General features: G+C 46.2%; 1 protein-coding gene across 1 annotated transcript in view; it reads left to right on the top strand.

Annotated features, from left to right (window-relative positions):
* Rbfox1 (RNA binding fox-1 homolog 1) overlaps positions 1 to 20,489 on the top strand; it is a 2,133,674-nt gene that overhangs the window by 363,727 nt on the left and 1,749,458 nt on the right. The window lies entirely within an intron of this gene.

The following is a 20,489-nucleotide window of genomic DNA, read 5'->3' as shown; positions in this document are numbered from 1 at the left end:
TACAGCTTGCTTAAAAACTGAACCCATAGTCCAGCGAGATTGCCTAGAGGGGAGAAGCACTGGTCTACTCTGCCCCACCCTGATGACTTTAATTAAATCCCCAGGACCCACAAGGTGGAAGGAGAGAAATGACTCCTGAATAAAACGAGGGAGGAGATCTCTGGAAGTTACACAGCAACACGTGAACAGCTATTGTGGATAGCGACATCGAGGATTCATTTTATTTCCTTTGCTCCACATTCAGAGCATGTACATTAAAAATATCCCTGTGTTTAAACAGAGGGATTCATTAGGGTGTGGACACAAGATGAGAAAGTAGGGTTCCAATGTGCCAGTCAGGAGAAGTTCGGGTGTCTGGCTAGGTTAAAAGTGTGACAGATTCCAGCGGCCTCCTTCCATTTCTTTCTGTTATTCTCAGCTTTTTTTTTTTTTTTTTTTTTTTTTTTGACTGCAGTTCAACATTCGTAGACCTCAGGAGGCTTGGCTTGGCTGCTTCCTGCTCAGAAAGTGGCATGTCTGGAAAACACAGGCTGGCTCTCCTTTGTCTCTGCCGGATGGTTGTCCTAGTTGGCTATGTTCAGGGCCACTGGCTCCAGCCTTACTGGTGTGAGCCCACCTGTCCCCAGGGGGTGTGCAGACAGCCTGGTCCATGTCCTGAGGAGGGAGAAAGCCAGCTGCTGGCTGTGAGGCAAGCCCCTGGCCCAGGAGACCCTGGAAGAGTGAAAGGGATTGCGTTTATTGTTTAATTTTTTTTTTTTTTTTGCACACCCTAGATTTTCACCGCATAAAATTGCTGCGATGGAACATAATTGCTTTTCATTTTATTTTTAAAAATTGCTACCAAGGCAGTCTGCCGGCCTCCTGAAGTCAGCACAAATCTGAGAACACTCACTCCAAGGGTGGATTTTTTTTTTTTAAACTTGGATTTTGAAAGTGATTTACCCTCAGCTATTCGGTTGGCTCGGATTCATCAGCTCAGGGTCACTGCAGAGCCAATGTGTGTGAGCCCTGGAGTCAAAGCAAAGCAGGATTTCCTTCATTCAGGCTTTTGCCAGGGCTGTCTCTCAGGATCACAGCTCTCGGACCTGGCTGTCTAACGAAGCTCTTCCTTCTGTGCTTTCCTGGGCCTATCATTTTATTTTCAGATACGCATTTACTGAGTTTAGCATGGCGTTGTGGGTATCTCCTGTTCCCATCTCAGCCGAATCTTATGCAGTATGAGAGGTGATTCCATGTCCAGAGTGGAATTACAGGCAGGTATCACCGTGCTCGATTGATACTGTTCAACCCGGGGCTTGCTGCATGCTAAGCAAGCATTCTACCAAGTGAGCTGTCTCTCCTGCCCAGCAGAGCATTTCTTCTCTGGTTTGCCATCTTTCTCCTCAGTGGACAATGTACCTGGTCACTGCTATACTTAGAGCCTCTAAATTTGCAGCTAATGATAGATTATGGGTGAGTTAGAAGATCAGGGAGTCTTTTGTAGCTTGGAAAAGGCTGTGGGGAAGCGTGGCATCATGTATGTGAGTCACCGATGGTCTCCAGTTTGCCCCTAGTACCATCTGGGCCCTCTATTACCCATGACTGACTGTTCTAAGTTCTCAGGACTCCTAAAAGTCCAGAAGTGCCTACGGTGGAGCACAGCCATCACGACAGAGCTACAATTCTTTCTTTGTTTCATTCTTTGAGATTTCCAGATATGTACACAATGTATTTTCATCATATTCATCCCCTTCTAGCTCCTCTCTGGATCCCACCAGTACTTTTCCCTCTGAAACACATTGCTGCCTCTGCATGCACGGGTGTAGATCTAGGCACTGCAACATGGTCAACCTGCCAGGGTCCACACTCCTGGAGGGGACAGACTCTGTCTATCATTGGTCTATAGCTCCTCATAGGGCTTCGTGAGGCCCTCCCCATCCATGTTGGCAGGTTGAAAGTCTTGATCTTGTGCAGGTCTTGTGCACACCCTGTTTTCCCAAGGTTTCTTACTCACAGAAGAGGAAGTGGGAAGACTGTAAGAGACAGAGGTCAGCATAGTCTGCTGGGAAACTGTCTTCCGGATGTGACAGGCCAGTGAACTCTTGAACTCATAGAATAGTCTTGAGAGCAAATGTGAAATTTGGGGGGCCCATCTACTGCATTTTTGTGGGAGCCTCTCCATAGTCATCAATGGGATTCCCAGTAGTTGAAATGGAGGTTTATGGACACCACAAACATGGTTGGAGAGATGCTGGTGATACATGTTGGTTCATCATCTCTGGCTGTGAAGATTGGTCTGATAAATGAATGGATACACCAGTCTGCCCTTCACACCTTAGCCTTTTCCTAAGTTAAGTGGAGAGAAAAATGATATTTATTTTCTAAGCCTCTAGTGAAAACTCCCAGAGATTCTATATGCAGGGTACCCCCTTCTAGGGTGCATGTGTATTATAATAATAATAAAAAAAACATGCTTAGGCTGGAGAGCTGGATCAGTTTAGAGGACCTGAGTTCAATACTCAGAACCTAGTAAAAAAATGGAAAGTGTGTTGGTGAATGTCTGTAATTTCAGTGCTTAGAATCCGTAGGGTTTGCTGGCAGGCCTATCCAGCCACTTCCAGGTCAGTGAGACATTTTGTCTCACACCAACATGCTGACTGTCAAAGCCATCCTCTGGCCTACATACATGCATGCACATTCTCACACATGTACATCCCATGACACAGGAACATATGCACGTGTTACATATGAGCAGGTACACACATATAGTTCACATATGAACACACACACACGTTGAGACTCAGAATGGAAGGCAGATGGGAAAGATACGCATTCCTCTTCTTTGAGGACTGTTTAATGAGGGCTTAGGCTTTTACTTCTCTACTAGCCATAGTGGACAGACACTGAGAACTACACCAGGCCAGCCAGACCCATGGTATTCTTCCCCTTGAGGCAACATCCGGGTCCAAGTCTGTGGGCATCAGCATCTAAGAATGGTCGCCTATACCACCCTACCACCAATCTCCTTTCCTTGGCATTATAGGGAAATCAGAAAAGCCAAGCCTCTTTTCCCTTCTCCTGCCTGGGGGGCTCTCTACTTCTTGCTCCTCCCCCAGCCCCAGCTCATTGCTCACTAGGGAACTGAGGTCTCTAGGCTCATTCAGGCTTTAAGCATCTGGTTAGAGGTGAAATGCGGGGCTTCTTAGCAGACAATGAGCTGTGCAATTATCTCCATAATCTTATTTCAAGATTTTCTTTGTCTCCCCATTCCATTGTTGTTTTGTATGGGTGTACAAGTGCGTGTTGCAAGTGTGTGTGTGTGCTGCTGTGTGCATGCTTGTGTACGTGTTTGTGGAGGGCAGAGGATGACCTTGGGTGCCATTCTTCAGGTGCTGTACATTTTATTATTCTGAGTCGAGGTCTCTTGCTGGCCTGCAGCTCACCCTGTAAGTTAGTCTAAGTTGGTCAGTCAGCTCTGCCTATCCCTGCTTCCCTAGCACTGGGCTTACAAGTACATGTTTTGTTTAGTGGGGCTCAACCTCAAGTCCTCAAGCACTTTACTGACTGAGCTATCCGCACAGCCTCTGGTTGTTTTTAGAGTTTCACAAACTTAGGTTTTCATCACTGTTACAAGGCTGACATCATTTCAGATGGGGACTACCTTGCATACTTGACAGTCCTTTACAATACCTGCTTTGAAGCTTGGAAGGATGGCTTGGGTGGGTAGAAAGACTCCAGAAAATGAAAATCTTCAAGGCAGCACCTCCTCTTACCTTCTGGGAGCCCATGCTCACTCCCTGTCAGGAGAAATGAGCAGGAGCTGCTTGCAGCTGGAATCATATTGAAAGAGGGGAGTGAGCACTGTCCAGGTAGTTGACATGGTTTTCTGCCCTGAGGTCACTCTATCTAAGACAAATGTTGAGGAAAAGGGCTGTCACTGGGCTCTTCAGTACCCCATGACCTGGAGAGGTATATGAGGACCAGAGGGCATCCTGGGCAGAAGGAGCAGGGTACTGGTATACCTGAGGGTGGGTCTGTCCCAGTCTTACTTAACCTGCGTCTTCATGTTCAGCATCCTCGATCATCACAAGCCTTCCAAGGATGCCAAGAGACTTGTTAGGGCATGTTCCATGTCTTCCCCATGGTATTTATAGGGTGGCTTCCCTCTTGACTCCTAAAAACAGCATAAATGAAGCTTTTGATCTGAAAGGGGAAGGCTGTTTACTGTAATTAGATAGTTAAAGACCCTTATTAGTTGTCTTTGCTGGGCCCAGTGCTCAGTAGTATCAAAATGAGGGCCTTTCTGCTCAGCCTGCCTCCTTCCCTGTCCTCAATATCCCTCTTTGAGAATCTCCATTCATAATTTTAGTTGGTCCTCAAGCCTTAGGACCATATCCTCCACCCTTGACCTAGTGAAGTCTCATTACTTTCTCTCTGCATATGAAATTTTTTTTTTCCCAGTGAGAAAAGGTTAAGAAATAGCTGGACCACCCAGCAGAGCAAAGGCACAGTTCATCCGGCTTTGCAATTATCCCAGAATAACCCATTTCCATTTGCAAGAGTAGACTACATTTAAATAAGTATTCTCTTCAAATAAGCTTTCATTATGTTGGATTCCTCCATCATGTGCATAGTTGATGAGTGGGCATGCATGTAGGACTTACCTCTGTGCTTAGGCTCTGGAAGGGAAGAGAAGTGGAATTTGGGAGATGGGAGCTCAGTTCAGGACAGACACCCCAGATTTGACATAGGCAACCCTGGAATGCTTAGCGAATGTGCTCCCTGAGGTGTCTGGACTTCTGGAGAAATGGTTAGGGAGGTTTCTTGGGGGATTCAATGACATTTTGCTGTTGTGCTATTAGAAGAATTGTCCTGCCCTTTTGGTTTAGACCCTTTCAGAATCCTCACACCAATTGCAGAGGTGTGATAGGTGGATGTCTGAGAGATGGGCACTCATGCCAGATGTAACACATTGTTTCTTCCTAGTGTTTTCGGTCCAAATAGAACACAGGCTGAGCTCCTGCTTAAAAGCTACCAGGCGGCAGCATTGATTTTGGTTGCCACTCTGCCTGGCCATGACAGCCTGCACCTATACATTTCTCTCGGGTGGAGCTGACTGCCTCTTGTCAGGGGGGGCAGATGGAGCTGGGTGCCACCCAGCTCAGCGAGCATGAGGTGCTGAGCAGGTCTCTGCTGCTACCAGCAGATGAGGGGTGTGCCCAGTCTTACCATGACTTGTTATGCTGCCTTTGGGTGAAGTTCCTGGAGGCCTGCTCTTATCTGGAGGGAAAGAGAAATGAATCTGGGGCAGAAGAACAGGCTATGGCAGGAGGGACTGGATGGGAGGGAGGGAGGGGAAACTGTGGTGAAATGTAATATATGAAAGAAGAATAATTTTTTAAATGGTGTCTAGGGGTATGAGATTTAGAGGAGGGAAGATGGGGACACACTTAAAGCACATTATGTATGTCCAAGTCTGTGTCCTTATCTAACCCAGTGCTGTGTACAATGAGCAGACACCAATAAAAAAAATTATAAAGAAAAGATAGCTTTGTGGAATTGATTTTAGCCCAGGCTAACTCCGAACATACTATGTGGCACAGGTTGGCCTTGAATCTAAGATCTTCCTGTCTCGGCTTCTTGAGTATTGGGATGACAGGAACATACCACAGTTAGCTCAAACAGACCACTTCCTTTTTTCTTTAATTACTTTGTGTTTATCCATCTTTGCCTGCATGTACATATGGCAAAGGCCAGAAGAGGGCATCAGATCCTTTGGGACTGGAGCACAGATGGTTATGAGCCACTATGTGGGTGGCGGAGATTGAACCCCGGTCCCCTAAAAGAACAGCTAGGACTCGTAACCACTGAGTCATGTCTCTAGTCCCTGTTTTCTCTGTTCTCTCTCTCTCCTTCTTCTCCTTAAACTTGAAACATTCTCATGTAGCCCAGGGGTAACCTCAAATTCACTATGTAGCCAAGGATGACCCTGCTTCTTCTGCTTCCACCTTCTGAGTGTTGCAGTCACTGGTGGGCACCATTATGGTCTGTTTCTGTGGGGCCAAGTGGAGTGTCAAACCAAGGGCCTCATGCATGTAGCAATTGCCCTACCAGCTGAACTACATACCCAGATCTATTTTACATTTTTAAAAGATGAAAAGTTATCACAGGCAGGGAGGGATGGGGTAGAAATAGGGTGGGTAGGGGTGCCTTGGGCATGATTAAGAATCTCAAAGGAGCCAGGCATGGTGGTGCACGCCTTTAATCCCAACACTCAGGGAGGCAGAGGCAAGTGGACCAGCCTGGACTACAAAGAGTCTAAGACAGTTAAGGCTACACAAAAAAATCTTGTCTCTAAAAACAAAACAAGAATTGTAAAGGTTGTAATGGCAGAAAAGAAAAACTTTGTTAATAAAGCCTTAGAAAATTGGCCAGAGGGGTGATCTAATTAGAGACAATTAAATATTAATATGATGATGCAATGGAAGGTTGCTGACAACTGACGGCTATGCTGTGGGCTGAGCTGAGTCCTCTTGGAGTTTTGATTCTGAGTCCCAACTCCGAGTTCCATCGCAGCAGCTGCAGCAAGCTGATGCAGCCTGGTGAGTGGGAAGGTCTGAGAGGAACGTCAGTGAGGACACGTGAGATACAGGTGGTTGTACTGCCTCAGCCAAGAGAGAGATCAGAGAGAGGCAGAGCACAAAGAAGCTGTCTCTTGGCTTTGACTCACTGTTGGCAAGTACCAAGATGCTGGGCAGGGTGTGCATACTTGAATCTTAGATGTGGAAGGCTGAGGCTGGCCTACACAAGAAGCTTCAGGCCAGGCTGGGCTTTGTGATCTTGTCACAAAGTGAAAAGGAAAGGGAAAGAAAGAAAGAAGAAAAGAAAAAAAAGAAAAGGAAAGAAAAAGAAGAAAGAGGGAAGGAGAGGGAAAGAGAGAAAAAAGGGAGGAATTTTGAGACTCTGGCAGTTTCCTAAACATATGAATATGTAAGGTTCTGCCGTGCTGGCTTATGTGATTGACGGGATGATTGCACAAGTGTATGCACATCCATGTTGTTTGAAGTGATGATTCAAATTTTAGTGAAAAGCTGTGTTGACCTCATCTGTTCTACCGTTTAAATACTTGATATCCTGCCAGAATATGCACCATGTTAAAAAAAGGTAGCACACACATTATACATTCTATTCTCTGCCCATGACAGACATCACTAACAGATCGTAGAACTCTTTTTAGCTGAGCTGCGCCTTGTCTCCATATCTTTCTCAACTAGTAAAGCAGGAGGCATAACCAATCATTCTGACATGATGTGTCTCCTGTCCTTGAACAAAGACATGCATAGGGTTATTTCTGAGAAACAAACTTGCTACATAAAGGTCATAGACATTTTTGCATTTGAATTGACCCTGTCAGGTTTCCACCCACACATAATGTGGTATGTGTATTTTTGTGTCATTAGGGATATGGCTGCCTTACCATGAGCTTGAATGTGTACCATTAGCTGTTTGGGGAAGAGGAGTAGATTTCAACATACAGGTGAGGAAACTGAGGCACATCAGAGTGCTTGGGAAGATGGGAAGAGAAAGCCTCCCTTTGCCCACAGTCACAACCCACGCTCACTGTTCTACTGGGAGACTTTCCTCCAGCCTTCCTGTCCTGGTTTAGAGACATCCACGTAACTCACTATGATATGCTGGTTGGTGTTTACTCTAAATGGCTTCCAGAATTCTCCTCCACAGAGGCCACACTGCAGACACATGCTGTACTGTCTATACCTGTCTTAGCCAGGGTCCTATCCTGTATGGCTGGCTGCACTTTCTCCATAGAGTGGAGTGGCTTAGCGACTTTGAGACCGAGCAATCACTCAGCACTTTTTGATTTATCATGTGTATTGCTGTCACCATCTTGTAGCTCTCCACCAGTGCTTACTCTGTATGAGGATGCTGGGGGAGATTTCTCTTTCTATAGGTCAGGGGATTTAATATATATTTGCTAATGTACATTCATGTGTGTGGAGGTGCGTGTGTACAATGACTGTGGAGGTCAGAGGATAACCTGGGGTGTTCTTCAGGCAGGAACCTCTCTTTTTTGTTTGAGACAGGGTCTTTCTTTGGGTTGAGACTTTGCTTAGCAGGCTAGGCTAGCTGGCCAGTGAGCCGCAGAGATCCATCTGTCTCCACCTCTCATCTCACCATCACGGGGATTATGAGCACCCACCACCATACCCAGATTTTTATGTGGGTTTTGGAGATACCACTCAGGCCGTCATGTTTTCCAGGCCAGCATGTTCCTGGCTGAGCTGTCTCTACAGCCCTTAATAGTTATTTGAAGAATAATATCCCAACTTCTTGAGTTCCCAAGCATATCTCACACAAAACTGGAGGTTTACCAGATACTTCTGAAGTCACAGCCCACAGTGACCGTTGCATGGTAGTGTAGATGAAACACAGTACACACTCTTGAATCCCCTTCAGCTTGCCTGCCTTTTTCAGGCTCTGGTCCTCTTTATCCTTTGTGAGCTCAGTTCTCCGGGCCTTGTCAGAGTCACATCAGTTGTTTGTTTGTTTGTTTGTTTGTTTGTTTTTAGCTTCTGGAGAAAGATGATGTGGAGGAGCCCTAGATCCAAGAATCTGGCACAGGCCTGGCTGGGATATTCAGAAAGCAGGAGAGAAAATCCCATCATATCAGCTGGCCACTCTTGTGTTCCACTGGTTACATCTGTACCAGCAAAACAGACTGATTCCATGAGGGGTGTCATGGGAAGCCCTGCCCACTGGGCTTTCTGGATGCCCATGGACCCTGCAAGGCACACCTCCAGCTGTTCCCATACTTCTTGTACAACCCAAGATTTAACTGTAGCTTCTCACAGGAGCCCCAGAAAAGAACACGCTGGAAAGCACAGATCTATCCACTTGTAGTTTTGGAGGGATAAGTGTTGGACCTAGGGCTTGGTGCCACTGAAATTTGGTGACTCCAAAACAGCGGGGAGCAGGAAACCAAACTCTGGGGCTGGGAGGATGGCTCACTTGGCAAAGTTCTTTCCACACAAGTATGCAAACATGTGCTTGACTCCTGAGTATGTGTGAAAAACCCAGCATGGAGGTGTATGTTTGCAGTTTCAATGCTAGGGGCCGGAGATCGGAGGGTCCCAGGGGAGCTGAGCTGCAAGGCCAATGGAGTGACCTCCCAGACTGACCTCTGGCTTCTACACGTCCACGTGCACATGTACCCCTGCATGCTTATGCATGTCTGTACAGACATGGACATGTGCACACACAGGGAAAAACGTTTCAATTTCTATTATTCTTTAGCGTGTGTGTGTGTGTGTGTATGTGTGTGTGTGAGAGAGAGAGAGAGAGAGAGAGAGAGAGAGAAAGAGAGAGAGAAGTACACACATGCCATGCGCTGAGCTTGGAGGTCACACTTGTAGGAACTTGTTCAGATCTTCTACCAAATAGGTTCATGGGAACAAATTTAGGTTGTCATGCTGGGGTTGGCAGCATGTGTCTTTACCCAACTACACGTCTCATCGGACTGGGCGGGGCACATTTCAGTGGTAAAAAAAAAAAAATGCAAGTGTTGGTGGGTTGGGATCTTTGTGGAGCAAGGGTCAGGCATATCTTCCTTTGGAGGTTGCCTCCCTGACCTTCTGGTGTCCCAGCCTTTGTCTAGATGACTGGTCTGGGCTCCTGAAGACAGCTCTCCATCACCTGGCTCAGCCTGTGGGCCAAAGAGCTCCTCCGGAGCCCAGTGCATCTCAATAAAAAATGGAAATGGCTTTCCCCCTTCATTTTAATTAACATTATGCCTACATTTCTAGGATAATGGATAATTAAGTGAGTTCCCCTGGCATTACAATGTTCTCAGAAATAATTTATGGTTTCGTCTCGCTCTGAGAAGGCTGTTTGGGTTGGAGCTGAAGTTTCACCATAAATATTACCAAGGAGCATTTGCCGGTCTGTGATTTGTATCTGCATGACTGAGATCTCGCATCTCTGCAAAGTGTCTCCCGTAACATTTTTTCCCCACAGGCTATGCTTTCATACTTGCTTTTATTCATGGGCCCAGAATTGTTTGTAGAATGATGTGCTCCTTCAGCTGCCTAGAGCCACTGTTTTAAACCACGTTTATGTTCGTCTCGTATCAGATGAAACCTTAACCTTCAGGACTGGGCTGGGTGCAGGTCTCATCTGAAGAAGAATGGTGGATAAAAAAAAAAGATGTTTCCCCTCCTCTCATACCTCTCTCTCTGTGTGTGTGTGTGTGTGTGTGCGCGCGCGTGTGTGTGTGTGCAGGTACACACATACACACACAAGTATGCCAGTCAAAAGTACTCCATTACTGAGTTATATTGACAGCCTCTGTGTTCATAGTAAAGCAGTGACCAGGAGCTGCTGATATCACTCCCAGCAGATCTAGGAAGTGACAGAGCTGGATTTGAACCCTTGCAGTCTGCCTCTGTCTCTCATGAGCCTATTGGACATCTTTCATCCTTGCTGTAACATCTGTACATGTGGACTGTGTGCTGTCTGTCTGCCTTCAGGGCAGCCCATCCAGTGGACTGCGGTGAGGGATCTTCTGTGCTCTGTGCTTCTGTGCTCAAGTGCCACCACTTGCCGGGGTGGCACTTGAGCCCGACCTACAGGGTTCAATTTCCAAATGCAAGCTTTGCAGGTCTATGCAGCTCAGAAAAATCTATTTCTGGGGGTTTCTGAGGTGGTTCAGCAAGTAAAGGTGCTTGCTTCTAAGTCTGATGGGTGACCTGAGTTTGATCTCTGGAAACTGCCATGGTAGGAGGAGAGAACTAACTCTGCAGGTTGTCAACTGATTCTCTCTCTCTCTCTCTCTCTCTCTCACTCACTCACTACTGAGAATTAAACTCAAGGCCTCAGCCATGCTAGGTAAGTTCTCTACTGCTGAGCCACATCTCCAGCTCTTTTTACTTTTTATGTTGAGGTGGTTTCACTAAGTTGCATGAACTAGCCTTAAACCTACTTGTAACCCAGAGAGAATCTCAACTGCCATTCCTCTGCCTCACCCTTCTGAGTAGTTACCAGGCAAAGTCTGACATCACTATAGTGTATATGCTGTTTAGTCTGATAGTGGGAGTTCCCCAGCTCTGTTCTGTTGGAACTTCAAAGTCAAATATCTACAGGAACCTCTATGTCCCTGCAGGGTCTTTTGAGGGCGCTTTTTCTTAGGAGAGTCTGTAAGCCCAGCATCCTTGCCCTTCCTGGACTCAGTGAACATTAGACTAGGAATGCTTCCTGATATGATGTGCTTCCACAGAGGACCAGCTACATTGGGTGACAGGGCACTTGGTATCAGATGCTAAATACTGTGGTGATGAAGAAGCATCAAAGGAGGCTGAGAGGTCTACAGGTAGGCCTTGGCTCTCTACCTTCCCACCCCATGGCCTGGGTTAGGGCATGACTTTTTTAACTTTGTGGGCTGAGCTTCCTTTCTAGATTCTGTTTTTTTTCCGTCCTATGTAAAAGAAGGATGGTAGGGAGATGTTCAACTCTTCCTCCTTTCTTTCATCTGACATTTATCATGAGCCAGAAATGCATCGTTCTACTAGGAACTGGAGATGAAGGATGGAGATGAAATCAAAACACTCACACCATGGATTTACCTGAGTTTGCTTATTAATTAAAAAGTTAATTCCTTGAAATAGAAAACAGAGCAAACTCTAGCATTCAAACAATGAGTGTCCTAAGGAGACAGCCATTGTGATGCTTACAGGTAAAGCTGGCTGAATCCTGTCTGACTTCCCCTCCCGTCACACAGTCCAATGAGGATGAAAGGACCTATGAACATATCCATCAGGCAGTGTAATATTACCAGGAAGAAACATCAGGGAGAAACACCACGTGCACAGAATGCCCTTAATCTATTACGCCAGACATTGGAGCTGAGTACAGCAGCAGCTGATGTTCAGTTTCTGTGCCTGGGAAACCACCAGAAGCAATGTCTATTCATAACAGTGTGCAGAGGGCTAGAGATGTCTGTAATCCCAGCACCTGGAGAGTAGAGGCATGTGGATCAGGAATTCAAGGTCATCCTCAGCTATAGAGTGAATTTGAGGTCAGGCTTGGCTACATGCAAGAAGGAAAGGGGGAGGATGCAGGGAGGGAAGGAAGGAGGGAGAGGATTAAATAAAACGTCAAAAGTATAATGTTAAAATAGTAAGGAAGGGTTCATGTCCTTGTGGAATTCCAGTGTTCAGCCCCACTGCATTCCCTTGAAAAGCTGAGGAAAGCTGGATCAAGTTCACCTCACCTGCCACCTTGAGCTGGCCCTGCTTGCTCTGTGTGTTCTAGGAACCCGAAAACCCACACTTGGCAATACCTGCTTTGCAGAGCAGAATCTTCTGTACTGGATCCAGAGAGAGATTTGTAGCCTACACAGTGCGGGGCCCACCGACAGACTACACCCTCACAGGTCCCTCTGGGAAAGGCGGGGGATGAGAGGGAATGCAATAGAGCCCTGCAGGGTATTTCTGTCTCAGTTAAACCTGAGTTTGGCAACTTTAAAAACTCTTCTCCTTGATTCTAAAACTGGGTCCTCAGGGAACCTGTGAGACAGTCAGTTAAACGGCAGCCCCCACAGCTGGGTGAGGTTAAGGCAGGTGAGAACATACTGCCTCTTGCCTAGAGTTAGAAAGAAAAAAATGAGGAAATACTGGGGGGGTATATTTAAAAGAAGAAAGGGTATTGCAAACTGTCTGTTCAGGGTGAAGCCTTGTCTGAAGTCTTTTCTAGGGTAAGAACCTTCTAGAACAGATTTCTTCTCGGGGCAGTGGCTCGAGGCCTTTGTGAGTCAGTTTCCCCTGTATATTGTAGCTAGGAAAAATTATGCCTAATACATGTGGGTGATGGTCCCAGGCCGTGACTGTGACCCCCATGAGTATTTATATCTGTTCTCCAGTGAAGGAGTTGACAAAACGTTTTCTGAAAATATCCGGAGAGCAAATATTTTTGTGTTCTTCTGGCTACCTGGCCGTATGCTGTCTATGGCAATACTAGACTCTATTGGTTGGGGTGATCTATTAATGAATGAATATCCTGTGTCACTAAAACTTTATTTATAGATGTTTCTGACAGGCTGGAGCTTGCCTGCGGCTTGCCATGGCCTTTGTTCTTGGGAAGTGTGCTGCCGTACTGAAATTCAGTGTTCTGGGTGGCCAGGGAGACAGACTGGTCACCCAGAATGACAATGTCAATCAGAAAATGGCAGCTTCCACATAGAGAGATGGCCTCCATCTATTTGTGCTGCTATAACAAAACGCTGGATGCTGGGTCACTTACCAAGCACACGAGTGCATGCCTCACAGTTTTGGAGCTGGGAAGTTCGAGGCTGAGCTGATGTTAGGTTCTTTGCTAGGTGAGGATTTTCTCTCTTTTTTCCATGATGGGACCACAATACTAAAAACACTATCAGAGATCTGTAGCCTCACATAGTGGAGGGGTCAGAAGTGGAGTAAGTGATCAAATCCCTCTGTCAAACCATTTTATGTGAGGTCCACCTAACATGCCCAGCAGGCCCCACCTCTGACACGTTGCTTTGGGAACTGGATCTCTAACAGGGAAGTTATGGGACATACTTAGACCACATCAGAAGCAGAGGAAGAAAAATGTCAAGATTGATTGTAGTTTGAGCCATGATATTGTTGGCCATCAGAGTTTGGAGGGAACTTTCAGAGGGATCCCAGATTCTCATGTTCCAGAACAGAACTTAGACAGAGACACATGGACAGTAATTAAACCAAGTGAATTTATTAAGAAAGCACACAGTTCCGGGGGAGGGTGGCTGGAACAGAGAGTTCAGCAGCTCACCTGGCCTCATCGCACAAAGACTTAGGCTCCAACATCACACAGCCTGGATTTTCTGTCTCATTCAAGCGGTGTGGGCTCTTCTGCCTCTCCTCTATAGACTGCATATACTTCTTATATATGCTTCATACCTACTGTGTCTTATTAACACCTTACATGTCCACCCTGGGGTGTGCAGAGAACCCCAGACCACCTTCAGGCATTCTGGAGTGCCTCAGCATCTGTGCCAAGTGGCCAAAGCTAGTTAATCTTGTGGGTGGTAGTACATGGTTCTAGATTTCTTTACCAACAGCTGGTTTTTATTGGATGCTAATTTTGTAGCCATTACCAGGATGTCACTTTCCACCCCACTCTCCTGCCTCACACTGTTATGAAGTGGTTTCCATGGAGATAAAATATTGCCTTTTGGAGGTATGTTTTTTAAGATGGAGGATATTCTCAGAGGAGGTGCACATCGCACCTGCGGGAAAGCTGGTAGTAAGTTCAGGAAAGAAATGACACAGTAATTCCAGGAAGTCCCCAGAACTAACTGTAGTCCCTAGGCTCCTCCCTCCCGATGCTTCTGTACACAGTCAGGACTTTGGAAGATCTTCTTAAGTTTGGAGCAGCTGAGTTGCCTGGAAGGCCAGAGAGAAGCAGAGCTCTGCAGAAGAGACTCTCAAACCTGTTGAGCTGAGCACAGGCTTTGCAGTGAGCTTCAGGTTTCTAGTGAGCTGTCGCTATGCTGGGATGGGCTTCTGTGATACTGCTATGAGCCATTTGTCTATGTTCCTGTAGGGAACCTCTTGTCATATTCCTATAAGTAGCCCCAATAAAACTCACTGGCGTTTGGTGGTATCCTTACCTTAGTCTGTCATTGGTTTTTCCATCTAAGGTCACGTAAACATTTGTTCATGTCTCCCCACAAATAGTCTCTCTCTCTTACACACACACACACACACACACACACACACACACACACACACACACAAGCCATATATATGTTTATATATAACCAGGATTGTGTAATGCACACCCATAGGGAAGAGTTTCTTTGCCTTTCTTGAGCCTCTAACTCATCAGTGACACACTTGAAACAGCACCTAACCAAGGACCTTGGCACCCTTTTATTTAGAGCCATGGAAACAATATTAACCATTACTACTATTGAAGGCTATTACCCATCACCCCGCACTTGAGCTAGAAGACATGGACACTGCAAGCTGGCACTGACCTGGAAGCCTCGTGTCTTCTGGCTAGAATTTAAAGTGCTGGAGGGTGCTGTGCACATGACTGCAGGAGGAAAGTAATCAAAGACCCTACCACCTTCTGAGAGCAGATACCTAAAATCAGCACCTACTTGGCCATACATGCACAACGGTGCAATTGCGGCATGATTGTCATGAGAATAACCAAACTGCTTTCTGATTAGACCTAAGGCCCATCCCACAAGACGAAATCTGTGCCTGGCATTGTCATGAGGACCAAGAACCTGCGGCTAGCAGACAGTGGGGCCCAGGGGAGAACCTACCCCTATTTTTCTGCTAAATGGACATACAACTAAACTGACTCCTGATGGCTTATTGTCATGCCTATATAGTAGTGGTTCTCTCAACTTTCAAGAGAGAAGAAGCTTCTCTTTGCAATAGACGGTGATTAATTTAGAATTTGCAACTGGTCAAAGTACAGAGAATTAGAGACTACAGACTGTTTACCCAGCAACAGGACACCGAAATCACGTCCCTCTCTGCCACTGCTCAGGAATCATTGCAGAAGAGGGGGCAGAAAAGTCTAAGAGCCAGAGGGAAAGGATTGCTATAAGGAAACACTGTTTTCCTGACACATTGGAGAAGCTGCAGATTTGAACTCCTGGTATTTGTGACAACATGCACAAGTCCTGTGGAAACTCAGTGCAAACCAGGTACCAGCAGGGAGGGGGGAGCCCTGCCCCAGGTGAGCGAGTACAGGTAACTGATAGTGATGGATGAGAAGGAGTCAGCTTTCTCTATTTTTTCTATTACAGCTGATGATCCCCCCCTTTATGGATTTATTTAATCACTTTACAGCCTAATCACAGCCCCTTCCTTCTTCTACTTCCCGCTCCACCCTCATGCCTCCTCCCCTGGCCCCTTTCTCTCTTCTAAGAGAAGGGGAAGTCCCCCATGGGTACCAACCCACTCTGACATATCAATTCACAGCAGGGCTAAGCACATTCCCACTAAGGCCAGGCAAGGCAGCCCATCTAGGGGAAAGGGGTCCAAAGGCAGGCAACAAAGACAGCCTCTACTCCCCTGGTTAGGGACCCACATGATGACTCAGTTGAACATGTACTACACACGGGCCTAGGTCCAGTCCACATTAATGTGGACTTCCAATTCTGTGACAACAACTTGAGTTGTGTGTGCCACACTCACCCACTCTTACACAAATACACACAGACTCACACATACACATTCACAAATACATTCACACAGTTTCCCCCTCATATACATTTGTGCATGCATTTGCATACAAGCACACACACACACACACACACACACAGGAGTGTAGCTATCAGTGAGAACATCAGGCTATTTCTTCCACCTTTTACCTTCAAAACTACAAGAACAATTACAAATTCAGATCTGAGTCCCCGGAAACATCGTAGACCTCTGTGATCCCATCCCGTGTAGAGGGCTTTCTGAAATCCTCAGCAAACAGAAGCCTCTTTTGAGACATCCACCCCTGTCAGCATGAGACAGTTGGTAGCCAGTACTGCTCCACTTACAGATGGTTTGAATGGACCAGCCATCCAGCCTAGCAAAAAGTTTGCTGTCCTAGAGTCCTTGCCTATAAATCCTCCCCTCTTCCTCTCCTCTCCTGCTGCCACTACAATAAGAGGCCATGTCTGGGTAGGGAGGATTCATCAAAATCTCTAATTAAATACATGGCAGCTGGTGAATTAAGGCATTTGTCTTAGCTCTGCCATCATATAATACCTTATAATCCTGCAAGTCCAAAGTATGAATTAATTATCATTTTGAGAAGCCAGGAGCCAGCGCCTTGAGGAGGGAGGAGTGTGAAGAGTGGTGGATAGTGACAGAAGAGAGACAGAGATTATCATTTCTATGGGCAACTTTAGGAGGCTTACAAGCCCACATGCGTGTTTATTCATCCCTGCATGTGTGTTTCCGGCAGGTGTGTTCAACCTCAGGATACCGAGATGTTATCGCCTACAAAATTCCTGCTTCAGAGCCACACAATTGAATTAACCCAAAAGAAATGACTAAAGAATTCAAGGTTTAACTGAGTTTATGATTTTATACTGGGTTGCACTGCACTCCAAGCTGCCCTTAGACCACCTATGTGAATGCATGACTATTCATGTGCACTCAGGACAAAGGTGAGCGCACACCTGCCGTCCTCATTGGCGGCAGTAGTGATGGTACTAAAAATCTTATCAGTGACAGGGAACATGGTGTGTTCTCTTGGTGTTAAGCTTCAGGCCAGCTGTAGCTTAACACTCATGAGAGCACACACTGCCAGAATCCCTCTCCCATCATTGGCAACACTGAAGCAGAAGATACTGCACCAGGCAGGAAAGGCATGGTGGCAGGAGCCAGGGCCCAGTGGGCCACATTGCACCCGTAGGCAGGAAGTAGAGGGTGAGCCGGAAATAGAGCTGATTACAAAGCTTCTGGCACCCACAACAGTGATCCACTTCCCATAGCCATGTTCTACTGCCTCCAGGTTCCTCGACCTTCCTAAACAGCTGGGGAGCAAGTATTGAAACATGTGAGCCTGTGGGGAACATTTCTCGTTCAAGCCACAACATTCAGAAAGTGTAAGTGACCTTCTCAAAGCCTCCCCGTGATTGCAAGTGTTACACCTCTCCACGTACTCGAATGTGGCCTGCTCGGCCTTTACTAAGCAGGCAGCTGTTTCGCTTCATGGCCTCTTCAGGCTCTCTGATCTGTAACTGTCACATTCACTCTCAAGGAGAGATCCTTTCGTGTTCTTCTCATTTGTTGGCCACAATATGCAAGTGTCACTCTCGGCCAGCTGCCCTCCTCTCTTAAACTCTCACTTTGCTGGCACTTTTGCTCCTTGTGTGGGACTTGTTTACAGAACATACAATTCTTTGTCTGGCCCATGGAACACCACCTTTCATCCCTGACTCCTGGAGCAAACTCTCTGGTGAGCAAGGTAGCCCTGGGTCACCTTCTAGGCTGCAGTGGTGTCTTTAAAATGTTCAACATGCTGAAGAGCCATAGGGAAAAGGCACATGGAGTAGTGTCCCATGGGACCTGGATAGGAACCACTGCAGTCTTTTAATGCCTTGGGAACCGACATGCTGCCTGCATGTCATATGGACAATCTTACTGTGATGGTCAGGGGAAATACTGCAGAAGCCATGCAACCAGGATACTCAGCCCTGGAATGGCAACTGGATGGATCATGACACCTAAGTTTAGAAAATGTGAGTAATACTGACATAGTACAAGAGAAGTAAAAGCACCCCATCAGATGTCACAAGCTGGACCAAGTGAGCAGACAGCACTCAGGCTGCAAGGCCATTGTGTATCTCCCAGGGTTGGTGTCTCTGTGGATGAAGGTACAATGGACATAGTAAATGAATGTTATCAAAAGAAAAAAAAATCTAAGAAACAATTACACACACACAAAGCTCAGTTAACCGATGAGTTTACTAGTTACCTATGGGAATATGGCTGAGGAGTCACTTCAAAGAGCATGGATGACTCAAAGGCAGCTACACCAACTAAAGTTCACCTCTGGATAGGTGATGATGTGTGAAGACAGCACCTAGAGTTTCTTGTGGTACGTGAAGGAAGTTTGACTCTAGGTAGGTCAGTGGGAGAATCTCTCTTCCCTAACACGCCTTCATCTCATCTTATTTAGTGGATGGACTTGTGGGATTCCCTGAGACTTGAGAGTTATGTTTCCTCTTTGAGTCTTAAGCAGCCTTTCTCCAGGATGGAATGTTTCAATTCTGAGAAAATGGCTATCATCATGGGCCCTTTTTTAATAAAGAAATCAATGGTAACTCATGATAGCTCATAATATACAACACACGTGTGCCGTGCTTGCAGTTAAATGAGCAAGGCCCTTCATGTTCACTGTGGTTGAGCTAAAGTCTAGCATTGTTGTGGTGTTCTATGTAGCTGCTTTGAAAATATTCAGTGGGATGAGTGGCATGTGTCTCTGGGGTTGTTAAAGGTGACCTTGGATTCTCTGGAGCTGGCTGGATAGGGAGTTTCTTCTCAGGTGCTTTATGAAATCAACTCAAAATTTTGGATTACAGAGTCAGGGTCTGTGTAGTAGACCCCAGGAATAAGAAGCATGTTCTTATCCTTGCCCTAACAATTTCTGGTCCTCAATAAGAGCCCACAAGTTCTTATTAAGTTTTAGGTGTATGTGTGTATGTGTGTGTGTGCCTGTCTGCTGTCTGTTTGTCTGTCTCTGTGTTGCATGAATATACATGTATTTTTGCCCATATATAAAAGTCAGAGGCCTTGTTCATCTTTTAAATTATTCTGAGACATTGTCTCTCACTGAGACCAGAAACTCCCCAGGTGGGCTAGGCTAACTGGCTAGTGAGCTCCCGGGATCCACCTGTTTCTGCTCCCTTAGTACTGGGATTACAAACCTATATCATTATGTCCAATTAAAAATTTTAATATTCTTACACAGGTTTTGGGGCTTCATCTCAGGTCCTAGTGCTTGTGAAGCAATATTTGACTGACAGAACCACCTCCATGGGTCCTCTGAGCTTTCTTTACACCCTGGAGACATAGTTCCACAGCCATATGCTTGGTGTTTGCTCAGAAACAGCCTCTGGTTTTGTCTTGCATAGGGAGGTGTCACACATCTTAAAACCCCTTTTTGCCTCCCCCCGAACTTGCATTGTAATCTCTGGTCAGTGCCAAGGCAGCGTGGCCCTGCTAGGCGCGAAGCTCTGTGTATACATGCTTGGCCTTGTTCCTTTCCTTCTGCGCTGGCTGGCCTCCGAGAGTCAGTTTAACAGTGTTTGTTTCTGTCTCCTCTTGTTTTGTCAACATGCCTTTGAAGAGGAAATGCAAACCTGGGCCTTGATTAGACATCTCCCTAGGCGCAGGTTTCTCCTGATTCTCAATTCAGCAGGTTGGCATAGGCACTGAGGTGAGGCTTTCTGCTTCCTGCTGAAGCTGCAAAAGTGCCCCAGAGCTGACCAGAGTGCTGAAACAGAAGTGTGGTGGGCACAAGCTTTATTCTTGTGCTCTATTCTTCTAAGAAGGGGTACTGTGTTTCTGCACCTCCATTAATTGTCCCAGAAACAACAGTGACCTCAGCAAACTGCCAGGGATCTATGGGAGACAAGATGGGTTAACTTACTGGAAAGGTTTCCAGGTTTGGAAGAAACCAATTTTGAGTGTGTGTGTATGTGTATGTGGTGTGGGGTGTGTGTGTGTGTGCGTGTGTGTGTTAGTTAATTTTCTATTGCTGTGACAAGATACTATGACCAAGGCAACTTTTAAGAGAAAGTGTTTACAGGCAGCTTATAGTTCTAGAGGGTTAGATTCCAAGATCATCATGGTGGAAGTATGGAAGCAGGCAGGCATGGTGCTGGAGCAGTGACTGAGAGTTTAATTCTGAGCCACAGCATGAGGCAGAGAGAGAGAGAGAGAGAGAGAGAGAGAGAGAGAGAGAGAGAGAGA

This window comes from Psammomys obesus, unplaced genomic scaffold (genome assembly GCF_907164565.1).
Source record: "Psammomys obesus unplaced genomic scaffold, mPsaObe1.curated_primary_1811, whole genome shotgun sequence".
In the NCBI taxonomy this organism is placed as follows: domain Eukaryota; kingdom Metazoa; phylum Chordata; class Mammalia; order Rodentia; family Muridae; genus Psammomys; species Psammomys obesus.
Note: the sequence above shows the minus strand (reverse complement) of the source record. Positions and strands in the feature narration are given on the sequence as shown.